The following is a 27303-nucleotide window of genomic DNA, read 5'->3' on the forward strand; positions in this document are numbered from 1 at the left end:
ACCCTGCTTGTCTCGCTGGCCAACAATGCAGCCACCTCCGAGGTGGAAGGAGAGATTTTGCTGGTCTGAGTGGCAGCCTCAGCAGTGGATGGGTCTGAAGCAGGAATGATGTTTGCAGTGGCTGGTGATGTAATGGCAGTCACTGAAAAGTCTCTGCCTCAGCAGTTGACAGTGCTGGGGCAGGAGTAGTGTGCACATCACCAGAAGTGACAATAACAGCTGCTGGGGGTAACACTTTTAGGAGGAGTAGTGGTTGGGGATACCGGAGGGGGACAATTGCAGCTGATGTCATTGCTGCAGCTTAAGGGGGTGCCAGTCAGAAATGGACGGATGTTTGATTTTGGCAAAGCCTTCCAACTGGCATCTTTCCTTCATTCTGCTTGAGGCTACTTCTTCCCCTTTGCCCAGGCTGTTCTTTCTTTTGAGATATAGGCAATAGGGACTGGATTTGAAGTATCCTTTTCTAAAATTATAAAATTAAAGGGGAAGTGAAGGCTCCCTATAAATGTGACTTTTTTATTTTATTTTATTTTTTTAATTTAAATAGAAGAATGAGTGAAATATAAGTGAAACACTAAATTAAAAAGTAAACTTGTGCTCCAAAAAAGTTAGAGGAAGTGTACAGGGGAGTGATGTTAAAAAAAAAACTGGAAATAAACTCATTTAAAAAAAATGTGCTTAGCTCCTTGGGCTACAAGTGTTTGATTAGCTCAGCTGGGCTTCAGAGCTTGTGGTGCAGCCGAGTGAGTCTCCTCCCCGAGCTCCAGCTGCTTCAGGACTCAAGCAAAGAAAATAAAAGGTAAGAGATTGCTCTCTCGTGTTTTAAAACTAAAAGAAAATGTAAGAGGGCAATTATGGGGGTAAGAGTAAAATAAAATAACTAAATGAAACAAAATGGTAGAGCAAGAGCCCTGCTCCTATGGGGGACTGAAGAGCAGAACACAAACAAATGTGCCCTAGGATTGACCCTACCTAAAATAAAACTCACCCTAGAACTAAAGCCCTCCAAAAACTGTCCCAGCCTAAATATCACTAGCACTAGAAAGTAATAAAAGTGTGAAATAAACGAGGAGAAGGGAAGGGAGGCTTACTGCCTGTATACAAGAGATGGCAGAGCCACTGCCTTCCCCTCAAAACAAACTAAATCTTAATAAATGAAATAAACTAGCTAAGAGTGAGGAGGGTTTCCTCAATGTATACGTAACTGAACTTTATCACAGTATAAGGTTACATAAATGAAAATAATTTACATCTCTGCAGCGGGAGCTCAAGGTGCGCACTCAGCCTCTCAGATCTGTTTTAGATTGGTCCCATCATGTGGCAGTGGTACCAGATCAGTTCAGAACACTTGGTTGCCCATTAAAGAGAGCTAAGAGCACTGCCTCTCAGAAAAGAGACATGCAATGGGGCTAAACCACATAGAGCCAGGTGGCAACCCTCATACAGCGTGAAATGACATGAACATTATAGGTGGAGCCAGGCAGGAAAAAAAAGGTTACATTTTGGGGTTAGGCAAAATAAAGGTAGAAATTCCTGTGCCGCGTTTATAATGAAACAGTCTGTCTTGTATTGTGAGTTTTCATGGACCACTGAGTGCTACAGTAGCTTATCTACACACTGCTGTTGAACTAAGATCACAAAACAAAGGACTTCTTTTTTTTTTTTTTTTAATTCTTTATTTTTAAGTTTTGAAATTTTACCAGGAAAAACTTCCTATACAAAGGACTTCTAATGGTACCTTCCACTCAGAACACACTCCTAACACAAAGAAGAGACTGAATGTTCTCCATAGCGGGCCCCAAATTTATGGAACTCACTTCCAGAGTCAATACATCAGATAACAGAAAGAGTTTCAAGGGGGAACTGAAACATGGCTTTTTAGAAATGCATAAGATTTAATGTAAAATACCGATATGCTGATAACTGCAATGTCACAATACCAGAGAAAATGTTAGTGGAGTGAGCAATAAGTAATGAATAATGTAAAGTGTATTGTTAGTAGAATTAGAATTTGCAATTACTGTTATGTCGACCAAGAAAATGTATGAAAATGAACTAGATTATATAGTAGCTATTGTGATATCCTAAAATATATATGATTATGAGTTAGAATATGTATTCTCTGTGGTGTTGAACTAGAAGGTGAATGTTGACACAAACTATGTGATCGTTGACCATGAATATGAATACTGATATTGTGATCTTCTGTTGAAACAATGGTATATAAAACACCTAAATAGATAAATAAGCTGCTTCTATGGCCAATAAACCTATCTAGTAGCTAGGTAGTTGCTGCATCCTGCTATTTTTATCTTATTACCTGTGTGTCCCATGGGATCTTATACAGGACAATTTTTGAATAGTCTGCGGTGTTGGATGTGGTATGTGTGCACTTTGTACATCATTTTCAAAGTGGGGGAATCATTTGCCCCTGTCAGTTCTGCTGTATGCAGTTGAAAATGAAAATATCAAATGCACACATTCAGTGTTTGCCCTCAGGAATGTCTCTTTTTATCCCAGTGTGCAAGATGTGAGAGCCCAGGTGTGGTTCTAGCCATTCCGAGTGTGAAAATGTCCAGCCAGGGCAATCTTCCTGGGTACCTGAGTAAATCATTCTGAAAACTGAGAGATCCCTGGGGAGAAGATTGTCATTTTATATGCTTGTGATTCTGTCCTCACATTGACATTTGTTTAGATTATGAGGATGATTTTCAAACACCTCACAGAATAGTAAAATCAGTGAGTACTGAGTAGATGTCAACTTTACTGAAGATTTTCAAAGCAAACATATGCGCACATTGGGATGGATTACAGGAAAATATCAGCCTGGGGGATTTTTTTTCAGAGCCAATCCATGGGGTATCTGTCTGATGGCCTTGTATGATTTCCCTGAAGCACACTCTTCAACAACTTCCAAAAGCAGACCTCTTGAGAGGTACATCATGTGGAACCTGGCAGAAATGAGTCAAAAAATCTCAAACCTAAATTTCTTATTTTCCTAAAGCTAAGTATTACAGCACACCCTAGGCCAGGGGTGAGCAAACTGACCTGCAGTCCCCCTTCCATCCATGCAATTGGTTGGGCTTCCCTCAAGTTTGGTTACATGTCTCATACATATATTTTGGATTCCTGGTCTGGGGTTAAAGTCTCTTGCCAACCAATGAGTTCTTGAATCATTTGTCAAATATTGAGACAACCACACTGCCAGCCATTGTCAGGTTCTCTCTCTCTCTCTCTCTGACAAAAAGTCATACACATTCTCTTGCTATCAGTATGTGGGGGTGTCTGCATCTGAGAGCAAGAGAAGAGAGTATGTGTGTGAGTCAGAAAGACTTACACCCCACCCACCCATGCTCTCTGACACTGTGGGTGGGGAGAGCCACTGACCCAAACAGCACAGCTCCAGATGGAAACCTGCTTTGATATGTAGAGCTAGTGCAGATGCAAGAGTATTGGGCTCTATAGATGAATCTAAAGCTTTGCACCCCTCTCCCATCCCAACCATCTTAAAGTTAATCAAATAATTTTATCTGGCTAAATTTAGGACTGCTCTTCGGGACAACCAGAGTAAGCTAGAAAATGTATCCTGCTAACTCTGCTCCTCCCTGAAACACCCCTCACTTATTCAGCCAAATTCTAGCTGGGCAAATAGTTGTCCAGCTAGACTTTGGCTGGATAAGTGGCCAAATTTTCATTTAGCCAGATAACTTCTTAGTTATCTGACTGAATGTGTTTGAATATGGACCTCTATATTTGCATGCGCTTCTGTAGTGCCAACCAGAAAACCCTGCAGAAAAAAAAAAAAAGACTTGGAACCCATATTGCTCCTCAGTAAACTAAAAAGCCATGTGATAGGAGGCATCTTAATCTGGATTGGTAACTGGTTAAAAGACAGGAAACAGAGAGAGACTAAATGGTCAGTTTTCCCAGTGGAGAAAGGCGAATCTGGGAGTTCCCCCAAAGATTTGCTCTGGGACCCGTGCTCTTCAATTTGTTCATTAAAGGGTAAATTTTAAAAGCCGTGTGCGGGCGTTCATGTGCACGCAGTTCCCGGTGCACGCACATGGAGGCACCGATTTTATAAACTGCGCGGTGACATGCACATGTTATAAAATCCAATAATCACATGCATATGTGCCCGATTTTATATCAGTGTGCACGTGTGCTGACTCGCGCACTCAAGAGGGGGAAATTCTTTAAGAAATGCACGGCAACGGACTAGGCCTTTTCCCAGTTCGCTCCAATAAAGTGCTCCTTTATTGGAGCAGACTGGGAGGGAACTTTCTAAACCCCTCTATCTAACTTTTTTTTTTATTTTTGTTTTGTTACTTACTTACCTGCTCTCCGGAGCAGCAGTAACTTGTGCAAGCTGGCTGGCTGCAGGTGCACGCTTCACCAGAACTGTGCCTAATGGCGCTATCCTGGCCCGCCCCTTTTACCTCCTGCCGGTTTTCGGCGATTACTGGGAGATATGCATGTGGCCGCGGGTCTTTAAAAATGGCCACAGTGTGCGCACGGTCCGGCCATGCACGTATCTCTAGGTTTTTAAGCGCACCAGCGATTTAAAATTAGCCCATAATGGTCTAGAAAGGGGAGTGATAAATGACGTGAAGTGAACAAATTTGCAGATGTTGCACAAATATTCAGGGTAGTTAAAAAGCAGGCAGATTGTGAGGAAGGTCCTTGCAAGGCTGGAGAACTGGGCATCTACAGTAAATGACCAATGAAATTTAATATGGACAAGAACTAAGTGACACACATAGGGATCACATTAAGGGTAACCACCCAGGAAAAGGATTTAGGATTCACTGGGTGGACAGAACATTGAAATCCTCAGCTCAGTGTGTGATGGCAGTCAAAAATGGAAACAGAATGCTAGGAATTATTTGAAAATGTATGGGGAACAAAACTGAGAACATCATAATGCCTCAGTATAGATCAATGATGCGGTCACACCGTGTGCGCACGTTTCTGTTTACCCCATCTCAAAAAGGATGTAGTGGAGTTAGAAAAGATACAGGGCAACAAAAACGGTTAAGGGGTTGGAAGAAGGCTAAACAAGTTATGATCTTCAGTGTAGAGAAAAGACAATTGAGAGGGGATGTGATTGAATAGAGTAAAACAGGTAAATAGGGAAAAGTTATTTACCCTTTCAAACAACACTAGGACTAGGGGTCACTCACTGACAGGTGTCACAGGCTGGAAACATAGAAACATAGAAATGATGGCAGAAGAAGACCAAAAGCCCATCCAGTCTGCCCAGCAAGCTTCACACATTTTTTTTTCTCATACTTATCTGTTTCTCTTGGCTCTTAGTAACCTTTTGGTTTTATTTCCCTTCCACCCCCACCATTAATGTAGAGAACAGTGTTGGAACTGCATCTAAGTGAAATATCTAGCTTAATTAGTTAGGGGTAGTAACCACCGCAATAAGCAAGCTACACCCATGCTTATTTGTTTACCCAGACTATGTAATTCAGTCCTTGTTGGTTGTTGTCTGTATAAAGATCCACTTTTCTTCATTCCCCCTGCCGTTGAAGCAGAGAGCTATGCTGGATATGCGTGAAGATATGTGTGAGTGGATATGCGTGAAGAGTGGATCCTGGGACTGCTGACTGACAGAACCATGAGGCTGAGCCATGGTGGCAAGCCTGAGCTAGGCAGAGTCTGCTCAGTAGCAGGAGACAAGCAGGGATCAGGGCAGGCTGCAATCGGAAGCAAGGTCAGGAGCTAGGCTGGGTTTCAGTCAACAGTCGGGAACAGTCAGACGCAGAGGAATGAAGAACCAGGATCTGTTGTTGCTCAGGCACCTGCCCAGAGGAGTGAGCTTCCTTTTATGTTAGAGCAGTGCTGAGGTCATCAATCTGCACTCAGGAAATCCTGGGTGCTGGCCCTATAAAGCTGGTAAGTTGCTATGGGCCCTTACTTGGAGTAGCAGGATGCAGCAGAAGGGCAGGATACAGCGCTGGGCAGAGGTGAGGTGAGGTGAAGCAGGGGAGGCAATGGAAGTACTTCTCATTGCTGGGGTGGGGAATGGAAGGAGAGCAGTGGGAGGGGGACCATGGAGCTGCCTTACCACTGCTGCCTTTTCATGAGGTCTAAAAAGTAAGGAGAAGCTCGGGTGAGGCTCCTGATAAAAAAAAAAAATTAATAATAATAATGCTGGTTAGGAGCCTGGTGTTGGTCACTGCAGCTCTTTGGGAATATGTATTATATATTTGTATATTGTTCTTTTTTTTTTTTAGTATTCCACTGTTCAGAGTCTGATTTCTTGGGCTTTCCATTTTATTTTTGTCTGCATGCTTCTGTTTCTAATTTGTAATCCCTTATTCTGTATTAGGTAAGAGTCTGTCTATGTTCTGCATGTGTAACTGAGGTGCAGTACTTCTGTTGGCATGTAGTTTTTCTGTAGGGCCTTGAAGCAGTAGTAGGTGGTGTATTGGTGTTCTAGGGCATGGTATAATTACCTGCATTGCTGCCGTGACATAAATAAGGCTGCTGCTGTTTGAGACCTGAGATAGTGCTGGTATGATATGGCAGGGTTCTAGGTATCTTTTTTTTTTTTGCAGGGGTTTGTATTACTCGTCAAAAGTGTTTTAACAGTGAAGGGTTTGCAGTTACTGAGATGAGTGTGTATGTGGAAGAGGAGAATTGAGTGAGTGTGCATGCACTTGAAAGTCTGGGGAGTGAATGAAAGGAATGAGAGTGAGTGTGTGTGTTTGTGAGAATGAGCAGGTGTGTATGTGAGAGAGAGTGTGTATGCTGCTACCAATTTTCCCTCCTAAGGAGTGGGTTGCTGTGAGCAATAACATTGATAGGCTTTTTGCATCAAAGAAAGTAGTGCTCACAGCGTAATGAAACAAAAAACTTTTGCTCACGGACAAAATTTTTACACACAGCAACGCAATCCTTAGAGGAAACCCACTCTCAGCCCCAGGTCTCAAGCCTTACATTAGGATCCTCTACTCTGACCGGTCATTGGTTAAATTAATCTCCTAAACTGGCAGACAAGCAGAATCTGAAGCAAGACAGTATTCAGCACCAGGGAGTCCAACCTGTTAGCTCCAATTGCTTCAGCTACTGCTGCTCCATCTCTGTCTGAGCTGGAAAGTGCTGCAAGGCCCAGTCATAAAACAGGAGACAGAGCTCTGCTGCATCCAAGCAAACAAGTAACCGTGGCTGGATTCATCCAGGTGGCAGTTTCTATTGCTCAAAATGCCTCCACAGCTTAAACATGACTGGTATGGTCAGATTTGCCCATACAGTGTGCCATCTCCCATTTAATGTGTCTTTTAGATGGTCTGCTTTTGGCTGGTTTTATTTTTACAGTGACTATGCACATCCCTGTTAACTATCACTATATACTGTACACTAAACTTAATGAGGTCAAGATTCAAAGCCATCTAACTCCATATTATCCATCTAACTCTTAAGTTATCCATTTAAATGTTTAGTTTTGAATATTGACCTCGTGTGTCTCCCTGATCACTGTTCTATGTCATTGAGGGGGCGGTTTTCTAACTTTCTGCCTGGGTGTAAAGGCTGGGAGTACTTGGTATTCACCGACCCTTGTATCTGATTTTCCAAAGGGAAAGTATCTGTGTTCTTTCCCTTTGAAAATTGTCCATGTGAACAAAAGACCTGACAACTATGCCCTTGCCTCTTGCAAGGAGGGGGAAGGGGGTAATTTTCAAAAGAAATAGCATGCACAGGTTTGGAAATCCAATCTAGGCATTAGTTTTCCTTTCTTGATCCAGACATCCCTCTGGGAGTGCCTCCCTTCAGTCCAGCATGTGTGTGTGTATATGTATATATAATATTTAAATTTTTATTATTCTATACTTGCTAAAATCACATTAGTGCTTGTTTTGTAATCCCTTATTCTGTATTAGGTAAGAGTCTGTCTATGTGTGTGTGTATATATATATATATATAGAGAGAGAGAGAGAGACTAAAGAATGGTAGTGTACAGAAATAACTTAAGTGCTAAGACTAATACAAATTGCAAGAAACCAAAACAAGCACTAATGTGATTTTAGCAAGTATAGAATAATAAAAATTTAAATATTATATATATCATTAAAGGAAAATCCATGTATCAAATACTCACTTATTGTTTAAATAATACAAAATGTAAATCCCAGAAAGTATAGGCTGGCCAACAAAGTCCTTTAGGACCAATAATCTGTATTAATTTTTCTGCAGAATGACAGGTTTTGTACTGTCTGAAGAATTTTCTCTCTTTTTTTTTTTCTAAGACATGTCAGAAAATCCTTCAGCCGTGCTTTGTACTGTCATTAATCAGCTGGTTCTGGTGATTATCTCCCAGATGCAGCCATTATAAAACTCTGAAAGCGGCATAAACCGGCCCCTTAGGCAGTAGATCCTCCACCTGTATCCCCATCTCATGGAGCCTCCTAGAATTAGAATTGTGTGCATGACTCGCATGAGGTATTATCTATAGCAGTTTGTTAAAATACCTCCAAGTAAAAACACATTTCTGTTTCATTGGCCCTAAAGGGTCTCTTCTGTGCATGCAGCTTATCCCTTAAGTACTTACACAGTTTATGTCACAGCGAAAATTCACATGAACTTAGCAGTCTCGTTAGTTGTCAGAACAGTTTGCCCTCTCCTCTTAGCACATTACTGCTTGCTTTGGTTTCTTGGAATATATATGTACAATAATTGTCTATATATTAAATCCTGATTATAGTATATCTAACTTCATTGTCCCCAGTTTGCACAATGTGACATGTGCCAGGCATGGTATATATAAAATTTAAATCTGTGCGCTGTAAAAGGCTGCATGTACTTTTAACCAGCTAGAGACAGGCCACTTTCTAGCCCATTTACTTGAGTAAATCTCAACTGAATAGTCTGCATGGGCCTTTTTGGACTTTTTCTGCCGCATTTACCATGTTCCTATGAAAACTGACCTTGTTCCACAGTAGCAGTGAACTTTGCTCTTCCTTTAGATTTCTGCCTTGTTCCCATTCCAGGATTTCATGCAGATTTTGTAATTAAGCCTACTGTCTGATGCATTTTTAAAAAGGCAGGCCCAATGGAAAGGAAAAAAGAAAGTTAATATTGCAATACTGTCAATTCTCCCATGTCAGGGTGATAAGATCCCTGCTCACTAGGGACTGTTAACATTCACGTAGGTATGCATTCAGGTTTCTAATTAGCGGGAAGCTATAACCCAGAATGTTTTAAGCTTTCGGCAATCTGAGTTGTTGCCTCTGGTTGCCATAGCAGCTCACCATGGCACCATCAGCTTCAATGCCCTGGCATCCCTCAGCAAATCCATGGGATGCTCCAAAATACCAGCAACTAAAGTGACTCGCACAAGATGAATTAGTTTTGAACAAAAAAAAGAAGGAAAAGGGAAAGAGATCAAAGATGCAACAATTAGATGCTTAGTTATTTTGATGCAATATTGAATGCTTAAATCTGTTAGGAATTTGTCTTGTGTTCTTTGCTTTTTTTTTTTTTTTTTTTTTCTTTTTTTTCTTTACAGCAGCATTTCCCAAACCTGTCCTTGTATTCCCATAGCCAGTTGGGTTTTCAGAATATCTACAATGAATATGTATGTATTGAAAACTCATAAGAACATTAGGGATATGCAGCCCAAAACACTTTGTTTTGGTTCATTTTTTTGTTTTTGTATTTCTATTTTTTTGTTTTTTTAGTTTGGTTCATTTCTTGAACAAAAAACTTGAAATTTTCAACTGCCTAACCCCCCCCCCCCCCCAAAAAAAAAAAAAACCAACAACAAAAAACCCAGAAAAAAGTGAATGAACCTTCTGGATGCCCTCCAGTTGCTCCTCCTGTTCCAACAGAATCCCATGGGCCTGGGCCAGCTGGGTCTCTCAGGGCCCTTCATACCCTCTTTCCTCCTGCAGAAAAGGCCCGGGTTTACCTAGCTGGGCCAAGCTGGATCCAGTCGGGGCCTGGCAAGACCCCTGTGACTTCCTTCTCTGCTTAAAAAATATGGCAGGGCTGTGGGTTAGGGACCTCCCTTGCCCTGACTTAGATGTTCCCTGGAGGTCCTGGTACTTCAAAAGGACACAAGCATGCAAGAAGGGTGGAGTTAAGAGCACACACATTTAGCTAAATCACAGCAAAATAATGTGCAGCAATAAATCAAACTGGACAATAGCACTATAAACGAAGCATAAACAGTTTAATAAGTGCACACACTTATTAAACTGTTATAAAGCATAAACACGTAAACACATAGTTATAGCTATGTGTTTACGCTTCGTTTGATTTAAATTTTGTGCACTATTGGTGTGTGCACTTATTAAACTGTTTATGCTTCGTTTATAGTGCTATTGTCCAGTTTAATTTATTGCCGCACATTATTTTGCTGTGACTTCAAAAGGACAGACGTAAGGCCCAGTTTCTCCTTCCCTGTCTGGCACTTTAAACAATGGCAGCATTGACCCTCCTCAGTGGCACTGAATTCACTACTGGGTAACTATAGCATTATTTTCCCTATTTGTATCACTTTGCAATTGTCTAGAAGAGAAAATTCTAGGGGTGTGCATTCGTTTTGAACGCATATGTAAAACGCAACTTATTTTTTTTTAAACTTAAAAAAGTGATGATGCACAACGCATCGCGATTTTCAACTTATTCAACTTAGCTATGTTGCATACGTTGAACCTAAATAAACACTTAAACCCCCCACCCTCCTGACCCCCCCAAGACTTACCAAAACTCCCTGGTGGTCCAGCGGGGAGTCAGGAAGCCATCCCTGTATTCCTTTGCGAGGAGCACGTGACGTCGGCGTCACGTCGGAGTGACGCGTACGTCATGTGCTTCTCCGCGCCTCCGCTCCGGGACCCCCGTTGGACCCAACCGGAACTTTTGGCCAGCTTGGGGGCCCCCAAGCTGGCCAAGTTGGGTCCAACGGGGGTCCAACGGGGGTCCCGGAGCGGAGGCGCGGAGAAGCACGTGACATACGCGTCACTCCGACGTGACGCTGACGTCACGTGCTCCTCGCAAAGGAATACAGGCATGGCTTCCTGACTCCCCGCTGGACCACCAGGGAGTTTTGGTAAGTCTTGGGGGGGGGGGATTAAGGAGGGTGAGAGGTTTAAATTTTTATTTAGGGAACCGGTGAACGTATGGACAGACCCTCAACTTATGGAATTCTCCATATGTCCATATTGAACGAAATCGACCCTCAACTTCAACTTATCAACTTATCAACGCAAACTTTTTGTCTGTACATCCCTAGAAAATTCTCACTGAATAGGAAGGAATGAGTGTTAAAAGTGACTTATTTCTGAGTTGTGTAACGTAAGAGTCTCCATCTGTTCTCTGTATATGGAAATTCATCTCATGCATATTTATGGTGGATATCCTGAATTTCAGACTGGCTGTGGGCTTACTAGGGTAGGTATGGGAAGCCTTGCTCTCCAGCATACATTTTAAGTAGTTCTATGGATTATTGCTAGTTTCAGTACTGCTTTTAGGCATCCCTAAAACAGAGACATCTTGTGACATTATCTCCTTTTAAACAAGTCTGGAAACATTTGTTCCTTATTCAAGAATTCCTTAAGTTGCTCCATTTTCAAATTAGACTCAAGAAAGAGAAATGCCATTTGTCTAAGATATATAGCAGAGGCTAAGTGACAGGCTGACTATATATAGATTTTTTTGTGATTGGTCTGGATGTATGGGTGACTACTAAATCAGTATACAAAAGCTTCCATAATACTTGATTGTCCATAGAATGAGAACAGTTGTTGAATAGTGTCATTAAGCTTTATATATGTCCTCTGAACAGAAGATGAAGTGGAAACAGAAAAGTAGATATATTGTTTATTTTCTGTCCCAGTCTCTTTAACTCATTCATTCTCTCCTTCTTTCACTCACTCTTGACTGTAACTTATCTCCTTCTCTCTCCTTTCTATTTTTTATCATCTTTCTGTCTCATCTTCTTACCTTCCTCCCCTTTTTTAAAATGATTTCCCTACCTCATGCATCTCCTTCCCTATCTCTAACTCTTTGTTTTCCTATCACACTCCCAACCACCTCCAGTCTCTCCTCTGTCTCTTCCCAGCTGGCAGAAAAGAAGTGGATGATCTTTGAAATGCCAATATGCTAGAGACAGGTGGCTCAATTTGCCATGTTTGTGAGTCATAATGCAATGGCAACTTCTTCATTGTTCCATGGGGCACAGAGAAAACATAGCAAAAATTGCTCAGGCTAAGCAGCTTAAAGGGAGTAAGTTGACCCATATGACATAATAGTCAGTGCCTCTTATTTTTGTTGGCTTGGCAGTTTCCTTGTCCCCTTTTGGATTTCCAGGTCATTTGGAAATCCCTACTGGGCTATGACACCTTCATTTGAAACTACCTAAGGTTGCCCCCATATTAACCCCTCTCCCAAATGGTCCAGTCATTGTAACAACTGTCTTTGGTCAGTTGTGTCTGATTACATCTCCTTCCAGAATCTAGTATTTGTTAATCCTGAACTTGGCTGTTAGGTATTGCCATTATCTGATTAAGAACATAAGAAATTGCCATGCTGGGTCAGATCAAGGGTCCATCAAGCCCAGCATCCTGTTTCCAACAGAGGCCAAACCAGACCACAAGAACCTGGCAAGTACCCAGACACTAAGAAGATCCAATGCTACTGATGCCAGTAATAGCAGAGGCCATTCCCTAAGTCAACTTGATTAATAGCAATTAATGGACTTCTCCTCCAAGAACTTATCCAAAATGTTTTTAAACCCAGCAACACTAACTGCACTAACCACATCCTCTGGCAACAAATTCCATAGCTTAATTGTGCATTCAGTGAAAAAGAATTTTATTTGATTTGTCTTAAATGTGCTACTTGCTAACTTCATAGAGTGCCCCCTAGTCTTTCTATTATCCAAAAGTGTAAATAACTGATTCACATCTACTTGTTCTAGACCTTTCATGATTTTAAAGACCTCTATCATATCCCCCCCTCAGCCGTCTCTTCTCCAAGCTGAACATAGGAAAGCTGTTCCATCCTCTTTATCATTTTGGTCGCCCTTCTCTGTACCTTCTCCATTGTAACTATATCTTTTTTGAGATGTGGTGACCAGAATTGTACACAGTATTCAAGGTGCGGTCTCACCATGGAGCAATACAGAGTCATTATGACATTTTCCGTTTGTTAACCATTCCCTTCTTAATAATTCCTAACATTCTGTTTGCTTTTTTGACTGCTGTAGCACAGTGAGCCGACGATTTTAAAGTATTATCCATTATGATGCCTAGATCTTTTTCCTGGGTGATAGATAGCTCCTAATATGGAACCTAACATCATGTAACTACAGCAAGGGTTATTTTTCCCTATATGCAACACCTTGCACTTGTCCACATTAAATTTCATCTGCCATTTGGATGCCCAATCTTCAAGTCTCACAAGGTCCTCCTGCAATGTATCACAAAATCCACTTGTGATTTAACTGCTCTAAATAATTTTGTATCATTTGCAAATTTGATAATCTCACTCATCGTATTCCTTTCCAGATCATTTATAAATATATTGAAAAGCACCGGTCCAAGTACAGATCCTTGAGGCACCCTACTGTTACCCTTTTCCCCTGAGAAAATTGACCATTTAATCCTACTCTGTTTCCTGTCTTTTAACCAGTTTGTAATCTACGAAAGGACATCGCCTCATATCCCATGACGTTTTAGTTTTCTTAGAAGCCTCTTATGAGGGACTTTGTCAAACGCCTTCTGAAAATTCAAATACACTGCATCTACCGGTTCAGCTTTATTCACATGTTTATTAACCCCTTCAAAAAAATGAAGTAGATTTGTGAGACAAGGCTTCCCCTTGGGTAAATCCATGTTGACTGTGTTCCATTAAACCATATCTTTCTATATGCTCTGTGATTTTGATCTTTAGAATAGTTTCTACTATTTTTCCCGGCACTGAATTCAGGCTCACTGGTCTAAAGTTTCCCGGATTGCCCCTGGAGCACTTTTTAAATATTGGTGTTACATTGGCCACCGTCCAGTCTTTAGGTACAATGGATGATTTTAATGATAGGTTACAAATTTTAACTAATAGATCTGAAATTTCATTTTTGAGTTCCTTCAGAACCTTAGGATGCATACCATCTGGTACAGGTGATTTGCTTCTCTTTAGTTTGTAAATCTGGCCTACTACATCTTTCAGGTTCACAGTGATTTGGTTTAGTTCATCTGACTCATAACCCTTGAAAACCATCTCTGGAATTGGTATCGCCCCAACATCCTCATTAGTAAACTCAGAAGCAAAGAATTCATTTAGTCTTTCTGCAATGGCATTATCTTCCCTAAGAGCCCCTCAATCATCTAATGGTCCAACCGACTCCCTCACAGGTTTCTTGCTTCAGATATATTTTAAAATTTTATATTATGAGTTTTTGCCTCGACAGCCAGCTTCATTTCAAATTCTCTTCGCCTGTCTTATCAACGTTTTACACTTAACTTGACAATGCTTATGCTTTTTCCTTTTTTCTTCAGATGGATCTTCTAATTTTTGAAGGATTTTTTTTTTGGCTAAAATAGCCTCTTTCACCTTACCTTTTAACCATGCCAGTAATTGTTTTGCCTTCTTTCCACCTTTTTTAATGCGTGGAATACATCTGGACTACACGTCGAGGATTGTATTTTTAAACAATGTCCATGCCTGTTGAACACTTAACCTTTGCAGCTGCACCTTTCAGTTTTTTTTCTATTTTCCTCATTTTATCAAAGTTTCCCTTTTGAAAATTTAGTGTTAGAACTGTAGATTTCCTTTATTGTCCCCTTTCCAGTTATTAGTTTAAATTTGATCATGTTATGATCACTATTGCCAAGTGGCCCCACCACTGTTACCTCTCTCACCAAATCCTGCGTTCCACCAATAATTAAATCTAAAATAGCTCCCTCTCTCGTTGGTTTCTGAACCAATTGCTCCATGAAGCAGTCATTTATTATATCCAGGAACTTTATGTCTCTAGTATGTCCTGATGTTTCATTTACCCAGTCAATATTGGAGTAATTGAAATTTCCTATTACTACTGCACTGCCAAATTGGTTAGCTTCCCTAATTTCTCTTAGCATTTCATCATCTGTCTGACCATTTTGTCCAGGTGGACGATAGTATAGTCTTATCACTATACTCTTATCCAACACAAATGGGATTTCTACCCATATAGATTCTACTGAACATTTAGTCTCTTGTATGATCTTTATCCTGTTGGACTCTATACTCTCCCAGACATAAAGTGCCACAACCCCACCAAGTTGATCTTCCCTATCATTGCAATATAATTTTTACTCTGTTATAGCACTGTCCCATTGGTTATTCTCCTTCCCCATGTCTCTGTGATGCCTGGGATCTTCTTAGTGTTTGGGTAATTGCCAGGTTCTTGTGGCCTGGTTTGGCCTCTGTTGGAAACAGGATGCTGAGCTTGATGGACCCTTGGTCTGATCCAGCATGGCAATTTCTTATGCCAATTATGTCAATCTCATCATTTACTCCTATACACTCTTCCATCTTACTTCTTAGACTTCTGGCATTGGCATACAGACATTTCAAAGTATGTTTTTGTTTGTATGAACAAACTGCTTTTCAGTTGATAGAGATAATTCGGAAATCATTAGCTTCGGTGATTTTTTACATATAGGCATATGGACTAAGTTTGCTATCTCCTTTTTAAAAGTTAGTGCCAGCAGCTTGGTTCCACTGTAGTGGGTGATTCAATCGTTAGGAAATTAAATAGCTGGGTTGGCTGGTGGGGATGAGAATTGCTTGGTAACTTTTCTTCCTGGTGCGAAGGTAGCAGACCTCATGCACCACCTAGATAAGATTTTAGAGAGTGCTGTGGAGGAATTGACTGTCATGGTACATGTGGGGCCAATGATATAGGAAAGTGCAGGAGGGAGATTCTGGAGGCTAAATTTAGGCTTTTAGGTAGACATTGAAATCCAGAACATCCAGGTTTGCATTCTCAGAACTGACTTCATGTTTTATGTGCAGGACCCTAGAGACAAGCTGAGTTCCGGAGTCTCGATGTGTAGATGAGACAATGGTGCAAAGAAGAGGGTTTTAGGTTTGTTAGGACCTGGGGAATATTCTGGGGAAGGGGGAGCCTATTCCAATGTGATGGACTCCACCTTAACCAGAGTAGAAACATGCTGCTAGCACAAACTTTTAGAAAGAAGAGAGAACGCTTTTAAACTAGACGATAGGGGAAAGCTGATAGTCACTCAGAAGCACATGGTTCAGAATGACATATCCTTGAAGGATACAAACAAAACAATGAGGATAGGGCATCTCAATAGAGAGGTTGCAATAATTGCTAAAGTCACCTGGGTGCTTTTAAATAAAGAGCAGACAGAGCAGAAAGATTTCAAATTACCACAGTCAACTGATGAGCAGATTGTTAATACAAACAAAAAACATACTTTGAAATGTCTGCATACAAATGCTAGAAATCTAAAAAATAAGATGGGAGAGTTAGAATGTATAGCACTGAATAAAGTTATAGATATAATTGGCATCCCAAAGACCTGGTGGAAGGAGGGTAAACAATGTGACACTGTTATTCCAGAGTTATAAATTATACTGCAATGATAGGATTGATCAAAGTGATAGAGGGGTGGCACTATATGTTAAAGAGTGCATAGAGTCAAACAGAATAAAAACTCTGCAGGAGACAAAATGCACTGTAGAATCTTCATGGACAGAAATTGTATGTGAGAAGGGGAATAGAATAGTAGTGGGGGTGTATTTCCATCCACTTGGCCAGAATGAACAGACAGACAATGACATTAACAAAAATTAGGGAAGCTAATAAAATGAACAGCAGTAATAATAGGTGACTTCAATTACTCCTGTGTTGACTGGATAAATCACATCAGGACATACTAAGCAGGTGAAGTTTCTAGATGAAATAAAAGACTGCTTTATTTAGTAGCTGGTATAAGAAATGACAAGAGGGGGAACTATTTTAGACCTAATCCTGAGTGGAAAACATGATTGCCAATTGGCATTAGTGATCATAATATGATCAAATTTGAGTTGATAACTGGAGGGAGTACACTAAGGAAATCTACTGTGATATTTTAACTTTCAAAAGGGAGACTGATAAAATGAGGAAAATGGTTAGGAAAAGGAGCAACTGTAAAGGTTAAGATTTTATATTAGGCATGAATGGTGTTTAAAAATACCATTTTGGAAGCTCAGACCAGATGTATTTCACGATTTAAAATGGTTAAAAGATGAGGTTATAGATGCGATTCTAGCCAAAATAACATCTTTCAAAAAATGAAAAAAGGATCGAAATGAAGGAAACAGAAAACAGCATAAACACTGGACTAGGAGGCATTCCATGAAGTTAGCAAGTAGCACATTTAAGACTAATCGGAGAAAATTAATTTTCACTCAACGCACAATAAAGCTCTGGAATTTGTTGCCAGAGGATGTGGTTAGTGCAGTTAGTATAGCTGGGTTCAAAAAAGGTTTGGATAAGTTCTTGGAGGAGAAGACCATTAATGGCTATTTCCTAGCATGTAGCAGATGGGCTCAAAACAAGTGGGTATAGTGTGCTCATGCTAGCAGTTGGAGATGGATCTGATGTCAGCACAGGTACATATACCCCCGCAGGAAGTGCAGCAATTCAGTAATTTCCGTCTCCAAAGCAGTTTGGAGCTACCTCACGCTCGCTGAGCGTGTTTCCAAATTCTAACGACTAAATTCATAGAAGAAGCCTACCTGAAGACTCGGAGCCGGTAATAGACACACTCCTCCGAGCACACAAGTTCTCCACATCTCTGACCTATATAAGGATCTGGAGAGTATTTGAAGCCTGGTGCGACACTCACAGCACCAATCCTCATGCTGCAAAAATCCCTATCGTTTTGGATTTCTTGCAAGATGGACTTCAGAAGGGTCTATCCCTCAACTCCATCAAGGTTCAGGTGGCAGCGCTGTCTTGCTACGGTCCCAGGAGGGACGGCAACACCACTGCCACACACCCAGATGTCTCACGTTTCATGAAAGGAGTCAAACACGTTCGCCCGTCACTGAAGTGGCCAGTGCCCCTGTGGAACCTCAACCTAGTGTTGGAATTTCTAGCGGGACCCACCTTCAGGCCCCTTCGAGGCCTGTCTCTGTTCGTTAACCTTGAAGATGATGTTCTTGCTGGCTGTGTGTTCAGCACGCCGCATCTCAGAGCTACAAGCGCTGTCCTGCCATGATCCGTTTCTCAGAATCACTCTAGAGGCTATCCATCTTCGCACGGTTCCTTCCTTCTTACCCAAAGTAGTCTCACAATTTCACCTCAACCAAACCATATCCTTGCCAACCACGGAAGGTTTGAAGAAGTCGGAAGACGGTCGAATGCTACGCCATCTCAACGTCGGCAGACTGCTGTCCAGATACCTGGAAATGTCAGAAGCAGTACGACAGACGGACCACCTGTTCGTCCTTCACAGCAGGAAGAAGCAAGGGGAAGCGACCTCATGGCCAACCATTGACCACTGGATCAAAGAAGTTATCAAGGCGGCCTACGTAGAGGCAGGAAAACCATCGCCTCTACAGGTCAAGGCTCATTCTACCAGAGCACAAGTGGCCTCTTGGGCAGAAACTAGGATGCTGTGGCCTGCAGAGATATGTAAAGCGGCGATGTGGTCCTCCCTCCATACCTTCTCCAGATTCTACCATCTGGACGTCCAGGCCAGGGAGGACACAGCATTTGCGAGGGCAATCCTAAACAGTCCTCGGGCAGCCTCCCACCCAGTCCGGGAGTAGCTTTTGTACATCCCACTTGTTTTGAGTTCATCTGCTACACGCTAGGAAATGTAGAGATTACTTACCTGATAATCTCCTTTTCCTTAGTGTATGCAGATGGACTCAGCATCCCGCCCGGCTTCCGGCATATATGGGGATTCACCGACTCATGGTAAGCCATGTTTTCTTATGATAGGGCATCCACCCTGCCGGGTGTCGACGCCTTCCGGTTGAGAACACTGGCGGTCTCCAGCTACTATCAATCGGTCAGGGTAATCCTGTTCATTTAATCGATCGGTCAGTTACACATATATCCATAAAACTTTTGCAAGGAAGATTACTGAATTGCTGCACTTCCTGCGGGGGTATATGTACCCGTGCTGACGTCAGATCCGTCTCCAACTGCTAGCACGAGCACACTATACCCACTTGTTTTGAGTCCATCTGCATACACTAAGGAAAAGGAGATTATCAGGTAAGTAATCTCTACATTAATCGTTCACTTAGGGGCAGATTTTCAAAGGGGTACGCATGTAAGATACGTGCGTAACCCCCGAAAAGCTGCCCCTTCAACCCCCTGCGTACGCCGAGCCTATGTTGCATAGGCTTGGTGGCGCGCGCAAGCCCCGGGACGCGCATAAGTCCCGAGGCTTTCCTGGGGTGTGTGTCGGGGGGTGTGTCGCGGCTGGCACATCATCGGGGGGTGTTCTGGGGGCATGGCCACAGCCTCTGGACAAGCCCCCAGACCAGAACATGGCAGGCGTAACATTTGAAATAAAGGTAGAGGGGGAATTAGTTAGGGCCGGGGGGCGGGTTAGTTAGGGGAAGGAAAGGGAAGGTGGGGGGGGGGGGGGTGCCAGAAAAAAAGTTCCCTCTGAGGCCTCTCTGAGGCTGCTCTGCAGCCTTGCGCGTGCCGACCCCGGATTTTAAGAGATACGCGTGGCTACGTACATATCTATTGAAATCCGGCATACTCTTGTTTGCGCCGGGTGCGCAAACGGGGGTACGTGCGCGCGTACTTTTTAAAAATCTGACCCTTAGGGAATAGCCACTGCTATTAATTGCATCAGTAGCATGGGATCTTCTTAGTGTTTGGGTAATTGCCAGGTTCTTGTGGCCTGGTTTGGCCTCTGTTGGAAACAGGATGCTGGGCTTGATGGACCCTTGATCTGACCCAGCATGGCAATTTCTTATGTTCTTAAGATAGATGCAAGAAGCTTGCTGTGGATGCAAAATAATAAAAACATTTTCAGGTACATCCGAAGCTAAAAGCCTATGAGGGAGTCAGACCATTAGATGATCAAGGAGTAAAAGAGGTTTTAAGGGAGATTAGTGCCACTCTTGGAGACGCTGGGATCAGAAGGAAGTTCTCCGATGACTCTGGACCCTTTGTTTAGCCTTTGCCTGGAGTTGTGGTTGCATTGGTGATGATTGGTGTGGTGGAGTGTTTGCTGGCAGAACAGGTCATCAGTGGCATGGCTGGAATTACTCAGCTGCATGGAGAGACACCATGGGTGTTTGGTAGAGGAAGGAGGCTTGGTAATTGGTGCCTTTGTCCTGGAGCTTGAGATTAAGACTGCTGCAGCCTTGGTGAGACTTTGAGACCTATTCCTCCTTCCAGAAGTGCCATACTGTTGAGACCGGCCCAATTTAGAATCAGAATCTGTGGGATAGTATCTAAGCTATGGAATTGCCTCTTTCTATTCAGAATCAAGCAATATCACAAAAGTTAGTAAATTCCTTTAAGAACTTTGCTACTCAGGTAACTGAAACACTACATATTACACAGTATTTCTTAGGGTGAAGAGGCAGGTCAAGGTGCTACAAGATAAAGCAGAGATTTTTGGTAAGGATTCTTAGGTTACACATAATAAGCTGGGGAACTTTGAAACTTAGTTTTACAGATATAATTTACATCTATTAAGCTTTACTAGAATACCTATTAGTTCAGCTTTAGATATGTTTGCTACCTCAGTTTTGAAAATACCAAATGAGTCAGTTTCACCATTCTCTAAGGCTTTCTATTTGCCCTCATATAAGAACTTGAGACAGATCTCCTTTGATAGTTTGACTTCTCCAAGAAATGAGTAAGATCCAGAAGCAGGCTTGATAGTGCCTTCCACACTGATTATTAAATGTGCTGTTGACCATGACTGGGATTGGATGTTAAAGATGTTTTTCTTAAGGTTAAAATGGTTCTTCTTTTTGAATTGTTGTTTGTGCATATTTCTAGACATCTCTAAAGCTATGAAGAGGAACAGTGACATTTAGGAATTTTGCCACCCCTAGGAACCTTTGATGCTGTTTCCTTCTGCTACACTTCCCCTCCCAGGCCCTCCCCTGCCCACTGCTTACAGCCCGCAGACAAGGGACAAGAGAGCAGAAGGTCTAAGGCACAGCCTTTTTTGCTCTGCTCTGTTTGCTTCTGGCTCACCTCTTCCCCTCACGTTCCTAGGTCAGGGAGCAGAGTGATTCCTGTCGTGTGCTCTGGCCTCACCCCTCTCCTCCTGTTCCCTGCACAGGAAAAGGCGCAGAAGGCTGGAATAGGGAGTAGAAAACTTTTTCTTTGCTCTTTCTTTTCCAGTCTCAATCCCTCCTCCTGTTCTCTGCACTGGGAGGGGAGAGTATGAAGCAGAAAGCAGAGGGTTGTTCTATGCTGAGTGAGATTCGGCATAGCTGGGAGGCAACATATCTTCAGCTGGCCTGCTGCCTCCCAGATTTGTGCCACCCTAGGCACAGGCCTAGTGTGCCTATTAGCACATCCAGGCCTGCAAAGGAAGAGGGAAAATTTTCTTTTGTCAAAGCCAAGAGTATTGCAGTTAGGTAGACTTTTTTTTTTTTAGATTTTCTTGTAAATGTTTAATCAAGTTCTAAGGAAAGAGAGATATTTTCTTTTGTTCATTTCAGCTGATGGTCTTTGTTAGTAATAAGTCAGTGGCTGCTCCTATACAGGTAATGAGTATATCTAGTATTACTTAGGTTCGAGGCTTATTTGCTTGAAAGTGTTTAATATCTGATGAATTGCTTTCTCTTTTCTTCACTTTATTTATAACTTTATTTCCTTCAATTTGTGATTTGGATCCTTCAAATTGTTGGGTTGGAAGCTTAACGTGTTATTATTTTATTTTTTATTTTTTTTTTTCTCTTCCTGAAATCTATTTCTAATTATACATTTTGGCTAGTTATTCTTTTTTTTTTTTTGGTAAGTGGTTACTTGTAGTTTATTCATTGGAAAATTAAAAATAAAATAAAAAACTCTCAACATCTTCAAACACTCCTTAATCGGGGAATCCTTTTGCCTGGTTATCATTACACTTTTAGGGGCTGATGTAATAAGGTGTGTTTGACAGAGTCACAGTTTTTGGCCCGCAGCTATACGCACACTTTTTCATCTGCGAAGTTTACTGCTGATGCAAAAAGGAGTTTTGTGCACAAAAAAGATGTGCACAAGAATCCAAATGCCCAATGCAAAGAGGTGCACTGACTTAACTGATGTTTTCTTAGGAGTGGAAACTTAACTCAGAGGCACTTTCCAGTGCTAAAGTTATTCTATGGATAGAAGCTGGAGTTCTGGGATTTACGGGCAGAAAACATACTTTGTGCATATTTTCTGTGCATAAAATACGATTTATGCACACACAAATGTTTTCAGCAAACTGAAATCATATTTTATGTGCAGACGCAAAGCATGCTTTCTGTGCATAAATGGAAGGGAAAAGTGGCTTTTCCTTTGCCCCCTTGCTTTTTCTACAATGCTGGATCTTGCTCGCTCCCCGTAAAATCCTTTCTCCTGTTTCTGAGTTAAAATGTACTCTCAGCCTATACAAACTGCTGGCTGCATATTTTGTCTTGGGTGTGTGTGCTTTTTAACAAGTGATGCATTAGCATACAATTTACTTACAGCATTATGAGTTTCATTATTTTTCATGTGTTAAAAAGAAATGTGAGCTGCATATCTTATTACATGGGGCCTTAATACTATAGTTTTCCACAATTTTGTAAACTCCAGGTTTGCAGGAAAAAAATCTGAAATCTAAACTAACAGGTTTGCAACTTGATACATGGACACCAATACCATCTTTCTGCCAAAATGTGACTACTGTTCTATAGTCGATTGGTTATAAATTGCAAACCCGTTTCTAACAAGTCCACATTTTCCCATAAACCTGTACATGTAATAGAGAAAGTTTACATAGTCAGCTATAATCTGAGCCTCAAGGGTCTTTTGGTAATCACTGATTATCATGCAAATTACTCATCTGATAGATTTAAGTGGCTGTAGTTTACTGCTTTGAACAGATAGCATTGGATGAGCCTGGCTTCGCTGATGATACAGTTTACTGAGCTGAGTCAATTTTATTGCCTCTGAGTCTGTCTGGAAATGCATATTCCTAGATTTGTGCAGTCAGTGATTAAGGCATTGCATCATCTTTTCTTACTTATTTTCCAAACTGATTATCATTCTCAGCTTAGAATGTAGATAGTGGTAAATATACTCCAATAGCTCTTTTGGTGCTGTAGTTAACAGCTCTAAGATCTATAATTTATTTATTCTTATTTAGCTCATTGGTAGTTCAAGGTGAATTACATTCAGGTACACTAGCTATTTCTCTGTCCCCATAGTGCTTTCAATTTAAGGGCCTTATTTACTAAACATTTTTCCCATAGATACAAAATTATTGGAGAAAACCTTAGGTAAATAGGCCTCTAAATTTGTACATGAGGCAACTAGGGATGTGCAGAGCAAATGTTTATGTTCATAAGTCCATAAGTCGAAAGGGGGTCCCATTTGCGGTCAATATGGACATATGGAGAATTCCATAAGTTGAGTCTATGTCCATATGTGCAAATAAAAATTTAAACCCCTCACCCTCCTTAATCCCCCCCCCCCAAGACTTACCAAAACTCCCTGGTGGTCCAGCGGGGTCAGGACGCCATTTCTGACCTCCTTTGCAAGGAGCACGTGACGTCGGCGTCACGTCAGAGTGACACGGCGTCACGTGATTCCCCGCGGGTTCGCTTCGGGACCCTCGTTCGACCCAAAAGGAACTTTTGGCCAGCTTGGGGGGGGCCTCCTGACACCCCCAAGCTGGCCAAAAGTTCCTTTTGGGTCGAACGAGGATCCCGGAGCGAACCCGCGGGGAATCACGTGACGTCGGCGCCACGTCGGAGTGACGCGGCGTCACGTGATTCCCCGCGGGTTTGCTCTGGGACCCTCATTCAACCCAAAAGGAACTTTTGGCCAGCTTGGGGGGGCTTCCTGACACCCCCAAGCTGGCCAAAAGTTCCTTTTGGGTCGAACGAGGGTCCCGGAGCGAACCCGCGGGGAATCACGTGACGCCGCGTCACTCCGACGTGACGCCGATGTCACGTGCTCCTCGCAAAGGAGTTCAGAAATGGCAGAAATGGCGTCCTGACTCCTCGCTGGACCACCAGGGAGTTGTGGTAAGTCTTTGGGGGGGGATTAAGGAAGGTGAGGGGTTTACATTTTTATTTTGGATCAACAATCGCGATTTCCAACGTATTCAACATAGCTATGTTGAATAAGTTGGAAATCCGATCGTTTTCGCCTCATCACTTTTTTAAGTTAAAAAAATAAAATAAGTAGCGTTTTATATTTAAGTTCAAAACGAATGCACACCCCTAGAGGCAACTGACAGCAAAGTGAATTGTAAGTCACACAGAGCATCAGTGTGATTTGAACCCTGGCTTCCCTGGCTTCCCTGGCTCTAACCCCATGGCTTCTCCTTCATAAACTGTCTGACTCTATAATACTATTACTATTGAAGCATTTTCCAGAGCTGTTTCATAAATTATCCATATTTGTTCTGATGTATAACATCCATTTTATTTTTATTGAGTCTATAGGAATGAAATTTATCATAAAAAAAGGTCACAGTAGGAAACTTATTTTAGATTTTGTGTCAGGAAAGGGAGAGTAAGTAAGTGATTTAGGTCACATTTTTGTCATCGGCAAACAGAAAAGAAATAAGTAAATTTCAGGGGTAGCTTGATTGGTAGCATCTTATTATATCCTTGGGTAATTATTGATACCATCAATCATGAAATAATGCTCACTCAGCTTTACAATATAGGGATGGGTAGGTAATTCATAGCTTCATTCAAGTCTTTTAGAAAATAATATTTCCAAGTTGGTGACATTTTCTCACCTTGGACTGAGCTAGAGAATGGAGTCCCTCAAGGATCAGCACTCCCATTTGTGCTGTTTATTTATTTAGCATTTTTGGGACAAGTTTTTAAGATGTTAGACTTGACATACCTTATGCTGATGACATACAATTTTGTATACCCTTTTCTGTTGATGGTGTATTTCCAGAACTGTTTTTTCAGAGATGCTTGGGAATAATCAGTAGTTGGATGTATTCTAATTCTTTAGCATTAAATGTCATAAAATTACTTTATTGTGGGTAGGACAACTCCCCCCACCTAATGCTTGTAGTTTGGTTTCTGAAGCAAGACATTTGGGAGTTTTGTTAGACTTCCAATTAATTTTTTAAATCTCACTTAAATTATGTAGTTAAACTGTCACTTTATAAATAGAAATTGTGGTGGTCATTGAGAAATTTCCTAACAATAGCTTTCTTTAGATCAGTATTACAGACTATTTTATATGGCCAGATAGATTATTGCAATGGTCATATTTGGGATTACCTAAAACTCATATTTGAGCATTACAGATTATTCAAAATTCATCAGTGAGAATGTTGCTTGGTCAAAGGTATTTTGAATACATTTCTTCAATTTTTCTCTTGTTTGTACTGGTTACCAGTGAACTGGCATAAACAATTTAATGTCTTAGTATTAATTCATAAACTGCTGTATCTAGAGACCACATAACTTGAAGGATAAGATTCAGTGGTACATACCAGCACACTCATTGTGCTCCGTTAGAAATTGCCAGTTAGTGATCTCTTCACCTTGTGTTTATAGATTGCAAACTCCATAACTTTAGAGGTTTTTCTTGTGCAAGTTCAGATGAGCTATGGGGGAAACATGACTTAAAGATATTTAGGAAGAAGATTAAAGCACTATATTTTAGAGAACAATATAAGTGACTTCTTTTATCAGTTTTAATTGTTGAATATTATTGATGTCTTATTTTATTTTTTTGATTGAGTTTTATGTTATGATGGTAACTTTCATAGCAGTAAGTGGGCAGGGAAGCCCGTGCTTTGAAAGTGAAATAGCCGGTGCATCCTGTACTATATACTTTACCTAAAATCCACAAATGTGTGGTTTCCCCACCGGGACGTCCAGTTGTGTTGGGCAAAGGCTCGGTTTTGGAACCGTTATCGGATTTTTTAGATTTTTTTCTTAAATCGTTTGTGAGGGAAGCCCCATCATTTCTCCAAGACACATCCCATATGTTGCAGCTCCTTCAAGATATATCGGATTTACCTGGGGATTGCTGGTTAGTTACCTTAGATGTTTCTTCTCTATATACTAACATCCCCCAACAGGAAGCATTTGATTTGATGAAGAAGATTTTTTGGGCTCGTCCACGCCCACACACAGTTCCTACGGGTTTCCTACTCGCCTTGTTGGCGTTGGTGTTGTTTAAAAACTTCTTTAAGTTTGATGATACATTTTACTTGCAAACTAAGGGAGTAGCGATGGGGGCCATGGTCGCCCCGGATATTGCCAATCTATATGTTGCCCATTTTGAGGATCAATTTTTGTATGTATCACACTGGTTTCAGAACATATTGCTTTACAAAAGATATATAGATGACATATTTTTCATCTGGTCAGCATCTTTGGAAAGGTTAAAGCAATTTCTACAATGGCTGAACACCTTGAACATACATTTACAATTTACAGCACAATATGACCAGCGGTCCATAGCTTTTTTGGACATTTTAATTCAGCACGAGGGTGGGGATATTAAAACTATGCTATATAGAAAAGATATAGATCGAAATCATTACTTACAATATACTTGCCATCATCCTACTAGATTAAAAAATGGACTACCAATTTCCCAATTTTTGAGACTGCGGCGGATCTGTTCTACTGTAGAGGAGTTTCGTACACAAGCATCCATTCTATCTGTAAGATTTACCCAGAGGGGTTATCCCAGATCCATCATCAGGAAAGCATTCAAGAGAGCTCTATATGCAAATAGAGGTTTACTATTGCAATATCAACAATGCCCTTTCTCCCAGCATCTGACATGCACTTTGAAATATTTAAGACAAATGCACGCAGTAGTGAATGTCATCCGGTCACATTGGCAGGTCCTGGCCCTGCATCCTGTATTCCAATCGGGTCCCAGATTTGCATTCTTCAGGGGCCAAAACATTCGTGATTTGGTGGTTAAATCCACCTTTGTCTCAACACGGCAGATTCCTGAGGTGGGGGACCACCAGAGATGTGGCAATTGCGATATGTGCGCCCTTGCTCTTACGGGGGAACAGTGGCGGGCTCCGAATTTGGATGTTGTTGTCAAATTGAACACATTAACTACCTGTGACTCGGTATGTGTCATTTATGTTATACAGTGCCCATGTAATTTAGTTT

General features: G+C 41.4%; 1 long non-coding RNA gene across 1 annotated transcript in view; it reads left to right on the plus strand.

Moving 5' to 3' along the window:
- Positions 1–704: 704 nt before the first annotated feature.
- Positions 705–27303, plus strand: part of LOC115100066 — a 251836-nt gene continuing 225237 nt past the window's right edge. Inside the window, exon 1 of the long non-coding RNA XR_003858951.1 lies at positions 705–799. This is a non-coding gene — a long non-coding RNA (uncharacterized LOC115100066). The remainder of the gene's footprint in view (positions 800–27303) is intronic.

Source organism: Rhinatrema bivittatum, chromosome 10, assembly GCF_901001135.1.
Source record: "Rhinatrema bivittatum chromosome 10, aRhiBiv1.1, whole genome shotgun sequence".
NCBI classification, from domain to species: Eukaryota; Metazoa; Chordata; class Amphibia; order Gymnophiona; family Rhinatrematidae; genus Rhinatrema; species Rhinatrema bivittatum.